Genomic DNA, 7899 nt, shown 5'->3' on the forward strand with positions numbered 1-7899 from the left:
TTCTCATTTTCGCTTATTATTATATTTTTAAAGGTAAAAATAAGATTATGGTAGATTGGTACATTATTATTGTATTACTTAATAACACATATGATTATACCTAAAACACCGTCACTGCATTTTTAAGGTGAATTTCTGCCAACCACACCCATTGTAGATTTAACAGGATGTCTTTAAATTGCACCTGCTCTTACTGAAGCATTTACCTTTGTTTATGTATAATTTAGATTCATTTACAATTAATTTTGATAATTTGGAGGTTTTAATAATGATTTAATTTCAAGACATCTTACAATATAGACATTTCGCCATCATGTATATTAGAAAGCAAAGCAAATCAGTGTGCTAAAGACATAAACATCATATGCTTGTGTACTTAAAGACCAAATTATTTTCGAATCTTATTTACGTTTAGTGTAGTTAAATCTGAAGCAAATTAGCCTTCTAAACACAGTTGAAACAAAACTGTTCAAATGGGGTTAATTGAATTTTAAGCCTTGTCACAGAAGATTACGAAGTCCGTGAAACCCCACTTTAATTATGTCATTAGCATGTGGATTAAGGTCACCAATATTTTTACAAGCAATTATGGTTTAACTGTCTATGTAAGGCAAGGCAAGGCAAGTTTATTTATATAGCACATTTCGTACACAATGGTAATTCAAAGTGCTTTACATAAAATAAAGTAAAATAATAATGAAGAAAAATAATAAGAATAAAACAAGCAATTTTAAAACTTTTAAAATTTTAAAAAAAATTACTTATTTAAAATGAATTTAAAACAGTTAGAAAATTATTTTACATAAAATAAAATAAAAAAACTGTGAAAATATAGTGCAATCAGTTCGGACACTGCACAGTGCTCATTCAATAAATGCACAGCTAAACAGATGAGTTTTAAGTCTAGATTTAAATGTGACTAGTGTTTTAGCACATCTGATCTCTTCTGGAAGCTGATTCCAACTGCGGGCGGCATAGTAACTAAAGGAGGACTCCCCTTGTTTTGTGCGAACCCTTGGTATTTCTAACTGACTCAATCCTAATGATCTGAGTGGTCTGTTAGGCTTATATTCAGTGAGCATATCTGAAATATATTTCAGTCCTAGGTCATTTAGTGACTTATATACGAGTAAAAGTACTTTAAAATCAATCCTAAATGTAAATGGAAGCCAGTGTAAGGACCTTAGGACTGGTGTGATATGCTCAGATTTTCTGGTTCTAGTCAGAATCATGGCAGCAGGGTTCTGGATGACCTGCAGCTGTCTAATGGTCTTTTTGGGAAGGCCGGTGAGGAACCCATTACAATAGTCCTCCCTGCTGGTGATGAAGGCATGAACAAGTTTCTCCAAGTCTTGGCTGGAAACAAAACATCTAATTCTTGCAATGTTTTTTAAATGATAGTATGCTGATTTATTTACTGCTTTGACATGACTACTGAAACTAAGGTCTGTCTCCAGAATCACACCAAGATTCCTGACTTGATTTTTAGTTGTTTGACCCCTAGAGTCAAGGTATGCATTCATCTTGAACATTTCATCTTTGTTTCCAAATGCAATGACTTCAGTTTTTTCCTTGTTTAACTGAAGAATGTTCTGGCACATCCAACTATTAATTTCATCAATGCATTGGCAGAGGGAGTCAATTGGGCTGTAGTCATTTGGAGATAAGGCTAGGTAAATCTGGGTATCATCAGCATAGCTGTGATAGGCAATTTGGTTCTTTCTCATTATTTGACTTAGTGGGAGCATATACAGGCTAAACAAGAGCGGTGCAAGAATTGACCCTTGTGGGACTCCGCATGTCATGGACGTCCACTTAGACTTATGCTCTCCTATACTCACATAATAGCCTCTCCCTTCTAAGTATGACCTGAACCATTTGAGTAGAAAGCCCGACCCAGTTTTCCGGTCTCTCTAGTAGTATGTTATGATCGACAGTGTCAAACACAGCACTGAGATCTAGCAATACCAGCACCGATATTTTGCCAGAGTCACAATTTAAGTGAATATCATTTATTATCTTAATGAGTGCTGTCTCTGTGCTGTGATGCGGTCGAAACCCAGATTGAAAATTGTCCAGGTATCCATTTGAGTTTAAGTATTTGTTCAGCTGATTAAAAACGGCCTTTTCTATAATTTTGCCTATAAAAGAAAGATTAGATATTGGTCTAAAATTGCTCAAAATGGTGTTATCAAGATTGCTCTTTTTCAGGAGGGGCTTAACAACTGCAGTTTTTAAGAAGTTTGGAAATGTCCCAGAAAGAAGTGAGGCATTCACCACTTCTAAAAGATCTGCTTCTAAGCAGTTAAGCACACTTTTGAAAAAAGATGTGGGAAGTGTGTCAAGATAGCAGGTTGATGATTTTAGGTGCTGCACTATGTCTTCCAGAATTGTGCTATCAATTGCTTCAAAAATAGACATAGTATCTTTTTGATATTGTGGCCTAATCTGTTTGACCTCTGCATTACTTGAGGATGTGCTAATCGCCTTCCTGATATTGATGATCTTCTCAGAAAAGAAGGATGCAAACTCATTGCATTTGCTGTCTGAGAGCATTTCACTGGGAATCTGACTTGGGGGGTTTGTCAGTCTCTCAACATTGGCAAAAAGAGTATGAGTGTTATTTAAGTTACTGTTTATAAGGTTTGAGAAGAAATTCTGTCTAGCTGTGGCTAGTTTCACATTAAAAGCATGAAGGCTGTCTTTATAGATGCTATAGTGAATTTCAAGTTTTGTCTTCCACCACATCCGCTCTGCTTTTCTGCATTGTCTTTTCATATGTATTCACAGCGGTTTGTATATTATGGCTTTCTGTTTGCTATTTTGCCATGCTAAACATTTAGCATAATGTAGAATATAAGGCTATTTTTTTTCTAAAACAACTATGAAATGACACGTCATCAATGAAATGCAGTAAAAAGCGTCCAGTGAAGTGGCTGAAATGTCAATCAAGCGCAGGCAGTCAGTGTGATATTTTCTCTCGTCCTTGGATGTCAACTCATACTGACAGAAAGCTAAGGATGTAACCATGTCAACGAATTATTCATGTCAAAGTGTTCAAGTTATGACAGCCTGGAAATATTCACATTTTTTAAAAGCTCTGCAGCATGTTGTTGTATATCTGGATGGATGGATCCTCTCGGTCTGAAGCCAACTTTCATCCCGTAGTGGAATTGAAGTCATTTGGCCTGTCATTTGAAATGCGACTCTCGGCTATTACATTAATGAGTACTGATGACGGTTGATAATTACCAAATTAAGCCAAATTACTGATGATATGGAAAATAATTGCACATCATTACATTTGCATGTTTTATTCAACAGGAGTGGATCTGGCACCAACATGAAATGTTCCGTTGATTGAGAGCTGCACGATTAATCAAAATAAAACCAGGATCACAATATGGATTATTGCGATTATTTAACGGCAAAGGCTGTAATTTCATCAAAGAAATGTATGTGTGGTGTGTTTCAGAGGAAAGTGCAGCACTGTGTCCTTTTACATGGGAAAATACAACAAGTAACAATAACAATAATAATTGATTTTTTGTTTTGTTTTTGTTTTGATATTTTCATAATATCTATAATTTTATCACTAAATGTATTATTATTAATATATAATTTTTCTCAAATACTAATTTCTTATTTTAAAATAAAATACAATAATAGTCATAAATATTTGTGTTGTAATTTTACAGTTGTAAAGTACTATTATTATTATTATTATTATTATTATTATGTTTGACTTACTCAACTTTTTATTTCACAGTGAAATATTACAATAGTAATGTCACAATGGTACTATACATATATAATGAAAGCTCTACAAACAAGCACAGCAAAGCCGGATTTTCTTTTCAAAATCTCAATCGTAACATTTCTCCAAATCGTGCCGCCCTACATTGTCCATTGTTGTAAATCTTTCCGTACAATTAATGATAAATGATTATCAACAAAATTAAATCTTTAACGGCTCCCTGCAGTTTTCGATCAAGGAATTTAGTCAGCCATAGATATTAGTAATTTCATATTTTAGATTATAGATATATAGATAATTTTCTTAGATACTATTTTTTTTATTATTATTTACAATGAAACATTACAAGACAAATAATGCTTTTATTTAGTATTTTTCATAATTGACTACAAATATTGTTATATAACAATAATCATGACATTGTTATTATTATTATACCTTTCTGTCAATCTCTCATCCCCATCCTATTGTTCCCATCGTTCTCCCTCCATCCATCCATCCTTCCGCCCCCCCATCGCGCCCCAAGGTAAAGCATCCCATCTATTAACCGACTCTGACAGCGCCGGTCCCCTCAGAGGTCCCCTCGGTCAGCAATCTGAAAGGCCTGTGTTTGCCTCAGGACGTGATGTGTCCCGCCGCTGGACACTCACGCTTCAGACCCATATGTCTATAACCCTTTTTATTTTCACTTTTAATTAATGAAGGCATCTTAAGCGCACTCGAGGTAATTAGCGCTGTGTTGCGTTGGTGCTGTGGAGCAGATGGTGATTGACAATCAAGGCAAGTTGCTCAATCAGCTGCCATTAGTCTGGTGTCATTAATTATCAAGCAAAGTTTACGTTTGGTCCCCAAAGTTGATAGTTTTGGGAGATGAAGAATACCCTCCCTTCTGTCGCTCATTACTCTTTAAAGCGTGCGTTGGCAGCGTGTGGATGGAGATGGAGGACGGCCTTTTGTTGAGCAGCTGGCAGAAAGAGCCAGAAATCACACACTCAGCCTTTTGCTCAATACTTCACTAACGGTTTGGTTTTGCATATCGCTTTATCGGCTTATTTAACATACTTAGTAAAATATTTGATGTGGACTTAAATCAAACTTTGCGAATTTTGTCAAAGCAGTGTTATTGTTTTACTTTATTTGAATACTATTATAATTGTATTATTATTATTATTATTAAGGTTTATTTTTATTTATTTATTATTTTTTTTGTTCTTTAGCATGTTTTAAATGAACTTTTATTTGTAAGTTTTATTTTTTATATAGGCTACTGTGTTTTAGTCAAGCTTTTGTAAATTGTATTATTTGTAATAATTTGTTTAGCTTTTTTGTAGTAATTTTAGGACTTTTATAGTATATTTAAACATTTTGACTGAGCTTTTTTATATTTTAAGTTTTTAATTTAATTTAATTTTACTTTAAATTGTTTCTTCAAAAATGACCTATTTTATGTATTTTTTCTTATTTCTTATTTTATTTTAATAATTTCTGACCATTTACCATTTTGACTCTCCCTATATAGTTAATAATAACACTGTATCGAAGAACATCGAGAACAAGTCAATCGTTCGTTCATTATCTGGCTCGGCTCGGTGTTCATCTTCAGTTCTCTCTTCACAGCAGTTCAGTCAGTGTACTTGTGGTAGGATGGTCGATGCAGTGGCTAACTGACAGCCAATGAAGTGGAAAAACTCCAGAAAAAGTCCATGGAAAGTCCTTTTTTTATTTTTGGGATCCACAAGTTTCAAATAAACATAGCAAAAACCAAGGCAACCTATCAAATAAATTGGCAAGTTTAACCCAGATATTTTAATCCACACATCCTTAATTGCGTAACTCCTCCCCTTCAGGATGCCATAAAACTGGTTTCATGTTCGCGGGCCACTCCTTTTTGGGCTTTCCAGGAACTGGTAAGACACAGAAACGAAGCACATGTTACTAATCACACATTTTTTTAGATTCTCACTATATTGAATGTTTAACATTACCAGCATTCACCATGGGATGTGCACCCTCCATGTTACTGCTTCTAAGTAAAACAAACAAAATAAAGATCTTGTCAAACAGGTCTATGATGTTTTCATTTGACCCATGTGTGCCACATCATATTTTCCCCCTTCTTCCCCCTCTGGATGGTCTAAATTTGGCAAACGGGACAAATAATCAGCAATAAGATTTTTCTTACCTGGACAGTGCTCAATTGTAAATACATAGGGCTGCAGAGTCAAACACCAGCGCAATGTCCTTGAGTTACTATTCTGCATGGTTTGCATCCACTTCAGGGCACGATGATCAGTACGTATCGTGAATTCACGCCCCAGCAAGTAATACCGCAGAGAGTCCACAGACCACTTGATGGCAAGTCCTTCCTTCTCAATTGTTGAGTATTTCCGCTCTCTTTCAAGGAGTTTTCTGCTCAAAAATAGAACTGGTCTCTCCTCATGAGCCTCTCCTTGGACCAGTATGGCTCCCAAGCCAACATTAGAAGCATCCACCTGTACAATAAATCTCTGAGTGAAATTATGGCTCTGTAACACTGGTTCATTGCATAATAGATCCTTCAGGGCCTTGAAGGCTTCTTCACACTCATTCGTCCAACAAAACTTAACAGGACTCTTTTTAGTCAGATCAGTCAAAGGTGTAGCCAGCTGATTAAACCAAGAAAAGATCTCACTTGCCTTAAGCCTTAAGCTTTCCACCTGTGGTCTGATCTGACCATGTCCCAGTAAGTACCCCAAGTACCTCACTTCCATCTGAGCCCATGAACATTTGGTGGTGTTGATGGTGAGCCCAGCTTCTTGCAGCCTCTTTAGAATGTCCACAAGATGCCGTAGATGTTCTTGCCAGGATCCACTGTATATCACCACATCATCGAGGTATGCGGCTGCATACTGTTCACATCCCATAAGTACACGGTCCATCAACCTTTGGAATGTGGCTGGTGCTCCATGTAATCCAAACGGCATAACAGTGTATTGATATAACACTGAGGGAGATCGAAAGGCCATGTAGGGCTTGCAAGGAGGATCAAGGGGCACTTGCCAATAACCTTTACACTGATCTAATGTAGTCATAAAGGATGCTTTACCCAGTCTCTCAATCAACTTACCAATACGAGGCATCGGATAAGAATCAAAGCATGAGACACTGTTTAGTTTTCTGAAGTCAGTGCAAAATCTAACTCCTCCATCCTTTTTAGGGACCAGTAGTATGGGAATTGACCACTCACTTTTCAATGGTTCTATAATCCCCATTTCCAACATGGACTCGATCTCAGTATTTAAGTGTTCCACCATCTTCTCTGGGACTCGATAGGGTTTCTATCGTATAGGAGCAGTGCCTTCAGGATGATGTTGTGTTTTAGGATCTCGGTCCATCCAGGTCTTTTCTGGTAAAGAGAGGGAAAAGATTGAAGTATCTCAGTTAGTTGCTGTTGTTGTTGGTTATTCAAGCTAGAATAACATTCTGGGGCCTTCAGCAACGAACGAACTGGTTCCATATCGGGTTCATCCTCTTCCTCCTCTATGGCCCTCACCAGCATCACTTGGTCTTTGACATCCTCAAGACCTTTGGAATCAGACACCCTCTTCTTAAATTCTCTCAGAAGATTAACATGTAGGACCTGCTTAGGCTGTTTTCATTCGGGACATAAAATCTCATAGGTTACTGGACCCAGTTTTCTGGTCACAACATACGGCCCCTGCTATTTTGCCAACAGCTTGCTGGTACCTAATGGTAATAATAGCAGAACTTTCTGTCCAGGTTTATAGTTCCGTTCCCTGGCATGTGTATCGTACAATCCATTTTGTCTTCGCTGGGCGACAGCTAAATTTTCTTTAGCCAAAGTTCTAAAGTTCTCCAGTTTGTCCCGCATCTGTAAGATATATGATGCGATACTGCGCTGGGCTGATTCCTCTGCTGTCCACCCTTCCACAAAAGTTCAAAAGGTGAGAATCCAGTTGAGCACTGAGGGACCTCTCTATAAGCAAAGAGAAGAAACGGAATCCATTTATCCCAATCCCTCCCAGACTCGTCGACAAACTTCTTAAGCATGTTTTTTAAGGTACCATTAAACCTTTCGACAAGACCATCGGTTTGAGGATGAAATGGTGTAGTTCGGATTCCCTTTATCAACCACAGGTTGG

At 37.0% G+C, this 7899-nt stretch overlaps 1 long non-coding RNA gene across 1 annotated transcript; it reads left to right on the forward strand.

Annotated features, from left to right (window-relative positions):
* Positions 1 to 611: 611 nt before the first annotated feature.
* Positions 612 to 1053, forward strand: LOC132098342 (uncharacterized). Its single transcript, XR_009422881.1, has 2 exons — positions 612 to 784; positions 861 to 1053. It is a non-coding gene; the product is annotated as an uncharacterized LOC132098342 (long non-coding RNA).
* The last annotated feature ends 6846 nt before the right edge of the window (positions 1054 to 7899 follow it).

Source organism: Carassius carassius, chromosome 2, assembly GCF_963082965.1.
Source record: "Carassius carassius chromosome 2, fCarCar2.1, whole genome shotgun sequence".
Classification (NCBI taxonomy): domain Eukaryota; kingdom Metazoa; phylum Chordata; class Actinopteri; order Cypriniformes; family Cyprinidae; genus Carassius; species Carassius carassius.